Raw genomic sequence first — 12,352 nt, 5'->3', positions numbered from 1 at the left:
CCCATGGGGAAGGTAGCTTCCAGCTCAGGGGTGCTCAACAGCAGCTTCCCCTCTTGGGGCCATATTCCAAGGCAGGGTCCAAGCAGGGGCAGGAAAATTTGGCCAGATGGTGGGGAAGGCAGACTGTGATGTCACTGTGAGGTCCAGGGTCCCCAGGCCCCTGGTGAGTTATTTGAGGAAGGGCCAGGACTGTGGGAGCTGGCTAGTGTCTGGGTGGTATGCTGACCACCCCCTGCTGAGTTGGAGGCTGCCAGGACCTGGAAAGAGGCCCAGATGGGGATGAAGCCAGGACCCAGGCCAGGGGGCCCTGCAGCGTCCATTCTGTCACTAGGAGCCAGCACAGGGGCCATGCTGATGGCTGCCCAGGGGCTGCCGGTTCCAAGGTTCTTGCAAAGTGGGCCAGTGTACCTTGGTGTCGTTAGCAGCAGGAGTCATACATAGCAGGTGGGGAGAGGAGAGCCCAGGTCTGTCAGTGTTGGGGTGTGGGCCCATCAGCCCCTGCAGAGCCAGGGATGGGGCTTGAGCCTGGCATGTCCATCAGCAGGTTGCCCACAGCCTGTTAGGTCTTGAATCAGTTCCTGGGGTGTTTTGTTTCCGTTTTGATTTGCTATGGGGAAGGCACAGGAGCCTCCCTAGACTGTATTTGGTGGACACTTCCAGAGGGGAGGGGCCTGTTCTCTCCTAGTTTCACTCCGTTCTCTTCTAGTTCTTTTGAATCCTGAAAGGAAGGTAAACCAAAGGACCACTGTGCCCATTCTGTAATAGAATAACTGAGGAACAGAGAGACTGAGGGGAAGTAAGTTCGCTGAGGTTGAAGGCAGAACTGGGGTGTTCTTGGGCTCCTCATTGCTAGGCGTCTGGGTGGCAGCAGCTGTGGGGATGCCAAGGAAACCCCAGCGGTCTCTCGGGGGCTTCTGCCACAGGCAGCTCCCTGAGAATGGGGCCAAGATGCAAGCATAGGCCTGACTCATGGCCCTTCTGGCCTGGGGTCTTCTCAGCCTGTCCCCTCTCAGACAGGTTAGGCTCTGCCCTTGTGCCTGGAGTCATTGCCAGGGTGATCAGCAGCAGCTGTCTCCACCTGGCAAAGCCATGTCCCAGGTACCCACAGTGACCACCTTCCTGCACAGTGTTGCCCTCAACTGTTGTCATACTACCAGCCCCACCTGACCCCTCCCCCGCTGCAGGGAAGCTGACATTATCCTGGGGGCTGGCTCTGGAAACCCTAAGTACCTTGAGAACCAGAGGATGGATCTCTAGTGGCAGAATGGGAAACACCAGGTGGGGGAGATGTTTGTTTTGGAGCTTGCACCAAGGAAAGAAAAGGCCCACTTCTCTGTATAAGGTCAGTTCTTAGAAGTCCTGGCTTAGGCACCTCTCAGCACCTATCTGCCCAGTCTCCCACCACAGCTGTATACCCCTGGAGCAGTAGGAAGTAGTAAGCTCCTGTGTCTTTGGGGGTCAATCACTGGCCAGGCTGCCAAAGAGGAGGCACCACATTAAAGGAAGTCCATCCTGCTTTAAGCCTTCATGATTCCCAGGGGGGTGTGTGCCCTCCCCTTCCCATTTTATATCTAGGATCCTGGGAATACCTGGAGTCCTGCCTAGGAGTAGGGGAAGGATAGCCTTGAAAAAGCGGGAGTCTGTGTTAGGCCTAGAAAAGATGTGGAGACAACTCCTCTCCTGAGGAGTTCCCGATGGCTGTTGGAGGTGGCCCAGGCACCCTGACTCCCCATTGCCACCTGTGGCCAGAGGAGCCCAGCCTGGCACACAGACCTGATGATGGAGCTGCTGTTCCTAGAAGCACGATTCTACCTACTACCTGTTGTCTGGATGGCCTCAGGTCCTTTGACTTCTCTGCGCCTCAGTTATCCCTTCTAATAAAATGGAGGTAACCTTGTGGCTGCTGGGAAGTAGGGGCTGTAGCAAATGACCTCTCTGAGCCCTGTCCCAGGTCTGAACTCCGTGGCAGGGTAACTCACTAGGGCCCTGGGAGTCAGGTGGAGAAAGCCTTCCCGAACATGCTTTTCTATTTCTCTGAGAGTTTTGTATCTTTACTCTTGGTGGAGACAGCTGCTCAGCTGGAGATGTTTGCACAGGGACCTGGAGTGCTGTGCCCGCCCATACACTATCTGAACCTACCCTATCTGCCACCATCGGAGACCAGGAGGGCTGGAATGTACAATCAGCTTAACCAGAGAAACTAAGTGGGTGGAGGGGAGAAAGGAAGAGGGCCAAACTGCAGGTCCTCGGGAGGGTGGCGTCGCACTTCAGGGAAGGTGGAGGCCTGACGGCGGGGGAGAGGAGGCGTGTTGTGCATCCTGCAAGCTGGCTTTGGAAGGAGTGGTGAGTGAGGCTTTTGAACTCTGGAACAAAGACCCAATTGTGATGCCTTTGACACTGGGATGTGGTGGGCGTGTTGAGGCATTTCCACTCACATTGTTGGGGCAGCATCCCCAGTCAGCACCATTCCTGCCTCCCGGAGCCTCCCAGGGCCTTGCCTTGCCCACTGGGTGTCAGGACACTGCCTCTGTGTCCTCTCATTCATCTGGGAGTCCCTCAAGTAGAGTAATAGAGGCATCCAGCTACCTTTGGCTCTGCCTGCTTATCAGAGCCACCAAGCCATTTGGAGGTGTGGGCATGCTAACACTCTGTCTCTCATTGGTCTGAAGAGAGATGTGTCTGGAAGGCGATTCTGAATCAGCAAACAGTAAATGCCAGGTACCAGGCCACGCACTTGAGATGCATCATTCTACTGGAATCATGAAACAACCCCATGTGGTAGAAGGCACTTTAACTGTTTTGTGGCTGAAATAGCAGGCTAAGAGGTTAAGACATTTCCTTAAAGTTCAGTGGCTGAGATCCCTCTTCTCTACAGAGGCCATGGGGGAGGCTGAGAATGGGCTGATCCTGGGTGGGAGGTGGCAGAAGCCCAAGTTGGTGATGGTGTGGGAGAGACAAGGGCTGGCTGAGATGACTGCAGAGCTTCCTGAAACACCCTGTAGAAGGATGTCTCTGTGTTCCCTCCTTCCTGCATGGCACTCATAGGCTGTGAGAATTCACATTATTACTTGATTCTTTGAACTTGGGGGACAGACAACAGCTGATCTGAGTAGGGTGCTGTTTACCCAGCACTGAGGATAAGCCTAACCCAGGGAACAAAAGGCAAAGACACCCAAAGTGGGACAGGAGTGGCTTTAGGGAAAGCGTTTTTGATCAATCAGTAGGCCTGGGGCCCAACTAGAAAAGGATTCTTTTTCTCCATAGATCAATAGGGACACATATAGCAGAAAAATTCAACAGCTTTGGTGGCTTTGTCACCCTCAGGCCATGCCAGGGCATGCAGCAGCTGATGTTGCTTTGTCTTTGGAAACCCCTCCACCCTTAACATTAGCAACAGTGACTGAGATGCCTCCTCTGAAGGACACTCTTGTGCCTCAAAACCCACATTGGCTTCACCCTCCAGCAGGCATTATTTGGTCTAACTTCTGGCAGAGGGGTGATGTCAGTGTCCTGGTTGCTCTGATTTCCATGTTGAGCAAAACTGCCTCCAACTTTCCAGGATTGTTTCCTTCCTCTTAGGATGACAGGCCAGGGGAGGAAGTGGGGAGATGAGTCAACAGAATTTTTCCTGCCTCAGCTTTCCTTCTCCAAGTCTTTGCTTATTTTCTGGCACCAGCATGATACACTGGGAGTTCTTATACTTCCTTGGAAACAAGGAATTTTGAACTCCTATGGTCCATCCACTTATTTTACAGGCAAGAAAACTGAGTCTTGGAGAGAGTTTGAGAATCTTCACCCCCCTCCAAAGTCAATACTTTAGTCCCAATTGAGTTATGAGCAGAGGACAGAACTTCACTTAGACTTGCTCAAGACACGATGGATAGGATGCAGGAAAATCTCACCAAACACAAAGGTGAGAAGTAAATCCCAGCCTCCGGAGGCTGGGACTGGGAACCAGAAAGTTGGCATGCGCCAAAGCAACTATTCTCATCTCCATCTCTCTCCTGCATACCACGTGGATTGAAAGCGCAGCCATGCTCTTCTCCTAACTGCAGACCAGAATTCCTTTGCTTCTGTTCACCCATGACAGCAGCTGGTTTGCCATGGTGTTGGTTTGTCAGGACCAGGCTTTGTATGACTTTTCCATTGAGATAGCTGCCAACAACTGACTGTGGCCTCTGGGTCTCTGAATTCATAATTTGAAGTTTGATTCTGATTGGTTCCTGGCAAGCCAATGGATTGAGAGAACTTAGATCAGGTGTCCAGCCCTGGTCCAGTCAGCTGTGTCCAGAAGAAGCATCACAGGGCATAAACATGACTACCTAGCCAACCTCTTCAGCCATGGCTCCTGGAGGGCAGGTTTTAAGGAAGGGAGATATTGTGGGGACACTGTACCCAAAAACATGTGGCTGCACCCATTTGACTTGTTTAGCATCTGTTTGTGTTGTGTAGTGGAGAGGGCAAATAATCTGGAATTCCAATACTGCATTTTAAGATCTAGTGCTACACTAACTGACTATGTGATGTAAGTAGGAATCAATTTGTTTCCTGTAAAGGGGCAGTGAAACATACCACATGGGCTTTTTATAAGGGAGAAATATGCTGTACATAGTATTCATTTATTCACTCATTTATTTCACAATTCTTGAATAGTTCTTTTGCTAATTGGGTTTAAACCCATAAGGTTCCTGCCTTTATGGAGCTTCAAGTCTAGTTGATATGAGCATTCTCAGCATTTAAGGGGTGGACTGTATTGTGAGACTGAGATAGCTTTACAGATCCTCCATTGTCTTAAATGGACTTCACGTATATCTTCTATGTCTTTTGCTTAAATTCTCTGCTTACTAAGGAACCACCCAATTGCTAATTCAGACTTCCAAGTTACCCTTGCTCCTAGAAAAGGGGCGTCTCAATAAAGAGAAGATTGTAGAAAGGCAGATTTATTGCAGTCTACTTTGCCGATAAGTAAACTAACACTGTTCTCCTCAACAGCCTTTTAAGAGTCTGTTTGGTTCCAATGAGCCAGTCTCCATTTGGATGTGGTGACCCCCACAGAGGTGGTGACTGGTCTCCATGAGGTTCTGTCCCAGCCACTGGAAAGCCCGCTCCCTAATAGCTCTTCTCTTAAGTGCTGCATGTATGTGTTCCTGCTATATCACCCTAATCAGCAATTCCAAAGGCCATCCTGGTCCAAAACTATCTCTGGTGTTCAGCTGTTGTCTCCTTGAAGCTGGCTGTAGGGAAAGGTCCAGGGAGCATAAATCTAATAGCAGAGGGGGACATCCTGTTCTAGCCTTGGGCCCTTCAGCCTAGATTTATTCACCCCAGGGTAGAGATTGTTCTGATAATGAGATTGCAGGATAGCCTAGTAATTAAGAATGTGGGCTTCAAGTTAGATAAGCCAGGTTTTAATCTTGATTTGATCACTTACTATGGTGACCCTGGGAAAGTTTCTTGGGTCCTATAAGTAATAGTTTTTTTTACCTGTAAAATGGGCATAATTGTACCCACAGCTATAGGGTTCGTATATGCTGATTCAAAAGGAATTCAGTGCTTAGTGCAGGGCCTGGGACATAGTAAGTGCTCAATATATGATAGCCATTAGTAAGACCACTAGCCTGGGGCAGCTCTGCCACAGATTGGCCTTGGGGTCCACAGTGGGCCAGTTTCTCTTTTGTGACCTCAGTTCCACACCTGGCCAGAGAATGGATTGTACTCAGTGGTGTGTGGGGACTCTCAGCCCTGAGGGGCTATGAGGTGGATATGGCAACAGGGAGTTTACTGTGAGGCAGTGAGGCCAGCACAACCTATCCTGGGTGGCAGGGTCACCCCCTGGCATCCTTGTCCCAGCTTGTGACAGGAAGAAGGGTTTGAGGCAGAAATCAGGGTCCCATTGGTGACCCAAGAGCAGTAGCCTCATGGAATCAGGGGGCTTCATGCAAGGCTGGGAAGAGGAGAGGCCCACCATGACACCCCCATGCTGGCTGTCCTTCGGTGGCTCTGTTGCATGGTGCAGAGCTGCAGTGCCAGGAGTGAAGACTAGCATAGTCAGGAAGGCTGCCTGGAGGAGGAGGAGGCATTGTGCTGGGCCTTGGAGAAGCAGGGGTTAAGATAGGCAGAGAAAGTAGCGGGGGGTGGCAGGGCTGAGACAGTAAAGTGGGTGTATAGGGGCCTGGAGCAGAAGAAAAGCGGAAGTTGGCAGCAGTGGATAAATTACATGGCAGGAAGGCCAGGGCCACGGGAAGCTGGTGAGCAGGACAGCCACCTGAGAATAGAGGCACTTGAAGCAAGCCATCCTGGCTGCGGGGAGGAGGGTGGCAGAGGAAGGAGCAGCATGCACAGGGAGGCTCTGGAAATAGCTCTTTTCTCGAGCTAGGTCTTCAGAGGCTGTTGTCAGTGACACATCCAAGGGCTTCTCAGTGCTGAGCACTGCCAGCCACCTGCCTAGAGCCAGCTTCCAGGTGGCGGGTGGGGCAGTGGGCACAGAGTGTTCCCTCTGCCACACTTCCACCTTGCTCAGGTTGGACAGGCGGAGGAGATGTTGCAGTAACCTGACATTGGCTCTGTGGACCTATCATGTCCCAGACTCCTCCTCCCAGGCATTTTCCTTGAATCCTCATTTCTGAGCAGATGTGGTTCGGTGGTGGCCTTGGGTGTGGTGTGTGCAGCCTTGGAAATCCAGCTAAGGTGCCTGTGTGATGCCAGCTGCTCATCCCAGCCCCAGCCTTGGGGCAGCACTTGGCTGCCTTCCCTTTCGGGGGACAAACACTGACTGTTCACAAGCATCTCCAACATGCTGTTTTTCCAGGTTTTGAATGCCAAGGGATCTGTTAGCTACACTGCCCAACCCCCTAGCAAAGGCAGTCTTCAGATGGTCAGTCAGTTGTCACTAAATCTGTATTAGTAAGTGTCAGGATCCAGAGGTGACAGAAGCTGACAAAGTCCCACTCTCGCAGTCAACCAAGAAAATAATTCTAGATGTCGCTGAGTGCAGTGCAAGAGATAAGCCTGGGAGGAGGTGATAGGACGTGGTTGGGGGACCTCTCTGAAGAGGTGCTGTTTATAGCACAGGTGGAGCTTGGTGAATGGAGGATGAGGACCTCTGGTCCTGGGAGAGTGGTGGTGAGTGAGGGCAGAGAAGGGACAGGCCAGGTGGTACTGGGCTGAGGAATGTTATTCTAGGTATAACTGTCACTGTACTCCAAATTGGAGCCAACAAAGGTGACCCAACACCCCTGACCCAGACATACCTGTGCACAGGTGTTCCCTGAGTGGGCAGTACTGGAAACCCTCTGTCCTCTCCCAACACTGCCTTTGTCTTCAGTAGAAGTGACAGGTCTCACCACCACCTTCCCCGGCCCCCAGCTGAAATATAGGGAAAAGATCTCCCCACACAACATTTCCTCCACTCTTATATAACAGATTTCGGCAAAGTGTAAAGCACACACTTTCTGGAGAGTATAATTTGTCCAGACCTCAGGGAATTTTGGTTGAGAAATTGCCCCTTCCTTGTTCTTTCCCCAGCTTATCCTGTGGCCGTGTGATATTACACATTTCAGCAGTTGGGTTTTTAGTAATCGCTCTGGTGGTAGTTGGGCAGGGGGGGTCTGACCCAGGGTAACCACCCTCATCCCTATCAGCATCTTTTCAGATTCCATAACCTCATCTTCTGGGTTCCCGATGCTGACCTAGAATCCTGGCCTCATTTCGGGGGAACGGCCAGGGTGACCCAGTTAACTTAGATACCCTGCAAAGTCAGGGGAGAGGCAGTGTTCAGAGGGGCTCCCCATGCTCAAGGCTGAGCTGTCGAATCCCAGGAAGTGGATGGAAACTTCTGGCTCATATAACCCCAAGTTTGTTTCTATCTACATTTGGAATATGCTATATGAAAATTATTGTTGCTTTTGTTTCATCTAATTGTCTCAGCCCCAGCTGTGCATTTCCCTTCCTAGTTGGGCATCTCTCAGGCTCATGCTGCAATTCATCTGCCTCCCTAAGCTTTTATTGGGTTGGATTATGGGGGAGTGGCCCAGAAGCACCATGGGAGGTAAGAGAAAGCCAGACTCAGAGTAAGTCTGCCAAGGACTAGCTATAAAGTGAGCGAGCCACTGGTGGGCTTTTGAGACTGAGGTGCCATAGCAAATCCCCCTTTCCTCTTGTACCTGGCTGGGTCAGCATTGCCACAGGCTGCCTTTGGTTCACTGTGTCCTGGAGTCTTGTGTTTTAAGGATTGCTCTAAGCACAGTGGCCAGAAGCCTGCATGTCTGTTCTCTTAGACTCCTGCTAGGAGGGTCATCGGGGAGGTCAAGGCCACCTGAGGAGATGCATATGTCTGCCAGCTAATAGGGAATTTTGGACTTTTTCGAGGTGATCTCTTTCTGAATCACAGTATTTTATGTTTTACAATATATAAAACCATGCAGTTTATAAAACTTCTTGGTAAGAGGCAGGGTGGGTATTGGCATTCTGTCTTTCCAAGGAGGAAATTGAAGCCCGGAGAGGTGAAGTGACTTGCCCCAAGGTTGCACAGCTGGGAGGTGGGGCATGAGTTCACACACTGCAATTTGTCCAGTGTTGGGAGATCTGGATGCTTGCATTTCAGCTTTTACTTCTTTGGAAAGCCAAAACCCAGAGTGTTTTGCCACATGAGTTCCCCAGGCCGAAGAAAGCAGGAAAGCAGAGGCAGTCCTGCTAAATAAAGCATCTGCTGGGAAAGGAGAAAGGCCAAGTGGTGGTGGGTCAGAGGGAATCTGAAAGGGAACAGAAGTGTGTTGACTCAGTTTCTTGCAAGAAAGCTGCGTGAGTGTTCCTGCCTTTGGCTCACCAGGTCCATGGGGAGGGGCTAGGCATGGGGTGGGTCTGCTCACCCAGTCCCTGGTGGACAGGGCTGAGGATGTAAGTGTGGAGCTTGGGTTGTGCCTCAGTGGTACTGGTCAGGGCTCCAGCCCACACTGCCTTCCCCTTTCTTTGTCCAATTCAACAGACCCATGCCAGCCCCTTCCTCAGCCCCATACCACCTGAGGATGACCTGCAGTCCCTCCTCCTTCCTCTCCCCAGCATTTAGCATGTCTCAGCCCTCAGTAAATCCTACACACAGGGACTGATTCCATGGGATGGGGATTGCTCATTCAGTCAACAAACACAGGTCACTGGGGTGCAGCCATGCAGGACAAGAAGCAGCTGTCCCTTCTTCCCACTGCTGAAGGTGGCAGCATTCTGGGCCTCTACCTGCAGGGGAGAAGCCCGGATGTAGGGAGTCATTTGTTTTCACTGTGCACCTATCGTGTGTAAGGCAGAAAGCAAGACATTTCTGAGGACGGGAGGGTGGGGTTCAGAAGGACTGCGTGGTCTGCTCTGGATGCTGTAGGGTTTGCTCAGAGGTGGGGACAGTGCCTGGGTTGGGTGGTGGGGGGAGGCATCTACAGAAGGTGGGCCTTCAGCAAGGGCAAGCAAGCCCTGGGTGGCTGGCAAGGCGGAAGGAGGGAAGTGCTCCAAGCAGGGTGAACTTGGATGACGTGTGCAAAGGAGCGGAGGGCAGCATGGACAGGTGTGATCTGGCAACAGTGCCTGGGGCTGCCTGAGAGAAGATGGGTAACTTGGCAGTAAACAGGCTGCAGGGTTGTGTGGAGGCCCTTGAAAGGCCTCAAATGTCAGGGGAAGGAGAGCTTGTGCCCTGTTCTTCCCACCATGCTGAGGGAGAGGTTTCTCCTTGTCAGAGGAGGAATGGAGGCCTGGAAAAGCAAAGCCGCAGGCCCAGCATCACAGCAGGTCTGTGGGCTGTTGGTGAAGAGGTGGAGTGGTGTGGGATGTGCCAGGTGAGGGGAGGTGGGCAAGCAGGCGAGCCAGGCTGCTCAGCTGCTGCTCCCCAGCCAAGCTCTCCAGCCTGGGGCCAGGCAAAGTGAGGATACTACACTTCCCCAACTCTGTGCATTCAGAGAGACTCATTTTCCTAACTTTCCCTCCAAGATCAGCTTCAGACACCCCACCTGGAGAATGCAGATGTCTCTGTTTAGAGACACCACCTCTTGGGACTAGGGTCAGGCTGGGAGGGAGGCGATGGGGAGCTCCAGGGGACGTGTCTCTGTGCAAAGCTAGCTCGGAACCCCCCGCCCCCACATCCAGAGGCTCTGCTTCCTCAGCCCTTTTTGTCGCTCCATTCCCCAAGGAAGGGGGTGAGGTCAGTGTTGAGGTTGGCCAGGCATTTGGTCCTGGTGTTTCTGGATACTCTGCGTTTCTCGTTTGTTTTCTGTACTTCTAATCAGCGCTCTCACAAGGCCCCAGCCTTCTCTCCACTCAACGTGCTCACCGCTGTTAGAGTGCAGCAGGATTTGGAGCTGTGGCGATCAGAGGTAGCATGCAGTGTGGCAAGGGTGCCCTGCACCAGCACCTGCAGAGTTGGCTACAGGCTTCCCCCATGCCTGACCTGGCCAAATGACCTTCCTGTGCCCTGGTGGGGCTTTCTGCCAGTTCCAGACACCCACTTCTTGCTTGAGGCATTGGGTCGAGGGATTGCCACTTGGCTCAGTGCTCAGGGTATTGTGTTAATGGGCAGAGTGGCGGCATGCCATCATGGAAGCCATGCCAGGCTTTGCATAAGATTTCGGTCAGTTTAGACTCCAAACACAGCCACCAATCAACCGTGTGACCTCAGGCAAGCCACTTTACCTCTGAGCACCAGCTTTCCTCATCTGCAGGATGGGGGGTAGTAAGGAGTGAAGACAGTGACCACAGTTGCTTTCCACATACCAAGCTCCCCTCCTCCCCTGACCATTGTGCTATTACCAAGTTAAGTAAGAAGCAGCCTCTTTATCTCCATATTTCTGGAGCTTCTAAGATTCCCTTTTACCCCTGGAGCTCCAAAAACAAGCCAGTTTCAGCTCAGTGGGAGCAGGCGAGGGGAATCTGACCATGTTGGCAAGCCTTCAGCCAACTCTCCCCAGCAGCCAAATGGGTCACTGGCTGCAAACATCCCTGGGTTTGTAATGATGATCACAGGGATGGTGGGTCCTGGACACCTTTAGAATGGGCTTTTTGAGGCCAAGTGCTTTGCAGATTAAATTTCCGGAGAAGAACAGCTGAGAAATAGTCTTGAGGTTCCCTGAGCCACTTCTGTACCATGGCAACAAAAGGGTGTGCATGTGTGCGTATGCGTGTCTGTGTGCACATGTATACACGTGCTCTCCCCTACTAAAAGGGAGGGTGGGCAAAGAAGGAGTGTGTGTTCTCCCCTAATAAAAGGGAGAGGGGTAAGGTAGGCAAAAGAAGGAAGAGGTCCCATCTGCCTCCCCTTCCTTCAGTTTGCATCAGCCAATGGGGCAGAAGCCAGTGCTTCTGTTTTCCAGGGCAGTGCTGGGAACAGAAAGAATATGATGAGTGTCGTGGAATTTCATGATAGGGGTATGGGGTGGCTTTCCACCCTTTTTAAAATAATGTTTTGAAGAGTTGCCTTGGAGAACTGATAGAAGCAGAGAGGCTGATGGACGTTTTTGGTCATGTCAGATGAGGACAAGGTTGTCCAAGCAAGTGCGAGTGCCTCTCCTGTCAGCTGTGCCGCGGGGTTCCAGGGCCGCGCTGCCAAAAGCCAGCGAAGGGCCGTAATCACAAACAGGCTGGATCAGTTACAACCAGAAGTATTACTTTGGACTCTTGGCTTTGATGGGGAAGAATGCAGTTTTCATCGGCCCCCTCCCCTGTCCTTCTCAAGTTAAACGAGGTCTGTGAAAGCAAGAGCTCTGGGGCTTAGACAGGCCAAAATTCAAGCCAGAGGGGTCTCAAAGGCTTGCCCTACCAGGGCTCCCCTGACCCGCACTGGTATTGGGGCAGGGGTTTGCCTGATGCATTTGCTGCCTGCATTCCTACTTTTGGTGAACTAGGGAGTTCCATTTCCCCAGAGTCTTTCTTGTCTACCCAAGACCTCCTCTCCTCTGTCTTGCCCAGCAGCCAAGCATCCTGGCATTTTCTGTGTGCCTGCCGCACACTGCACTGCGCACGTGTGGGGGTGGGGAGGAGACAGGTGGGTTCAGCACACTGAAGCAGACCATCACCAGCCCATGAAGATGACAGCATACTTGGGCTTTCATCGCTCCCAGCTCCAACCCAGCCCTGGAGGGGTCTGCTTCTCATCCCCTCCCCCTGCCTCAACCAACTCCTCCTAGGCAGCATCAGATCCACTCTTTCATGCCTGGGCATAATAGCACTGCTCCCCGGAGTACTGACATTGGGCAGACCATGCTTTCCCAGCATCGATGAGCAGAACCTGGGTAGCCTCCACCTTCTTGCCAACAGGTGGGTTTTTAACTGGCCATTCCTTGGAAGAGAGAGAGGACGTTTACCTCATTGTCTGGGCTTTGCA

General features: G+C 52.1%; 1 protein-coding gene across 4 annotated transcripts in view; it reads left to right on the top strand.

Moving 5' to 3' along the window:
* SH3PXD2A (SH3 and PX domains 2A) overlaps window positions 1-12,352 on the top strand; it is a 238,199-nt gene that overhangs the window by 182,039 nt on the left and 43,808 nt on the right. The gene's annotated exons all lie outside the window — the stretch shown is intronic.

Source organism: Cynocephalus volans, chromosome 7 (genome assembly GCF_027409185.1).
Source record: "Cynocephalus volans isolate mCynVol1 chromosome 7, mCynVol1.pri, whole genome shotgun sequence".
NCBI lineage: Eukaryota > Metazoa > Chordata > Mammalia > Dermoptera > Cynocephalidae > Cynocephalus > Cynocephalus volans.
Note: the sequence above shows the minus strand (reverse complement) of the source record. Positions and strands in the feature narration are given on the sequence as shown.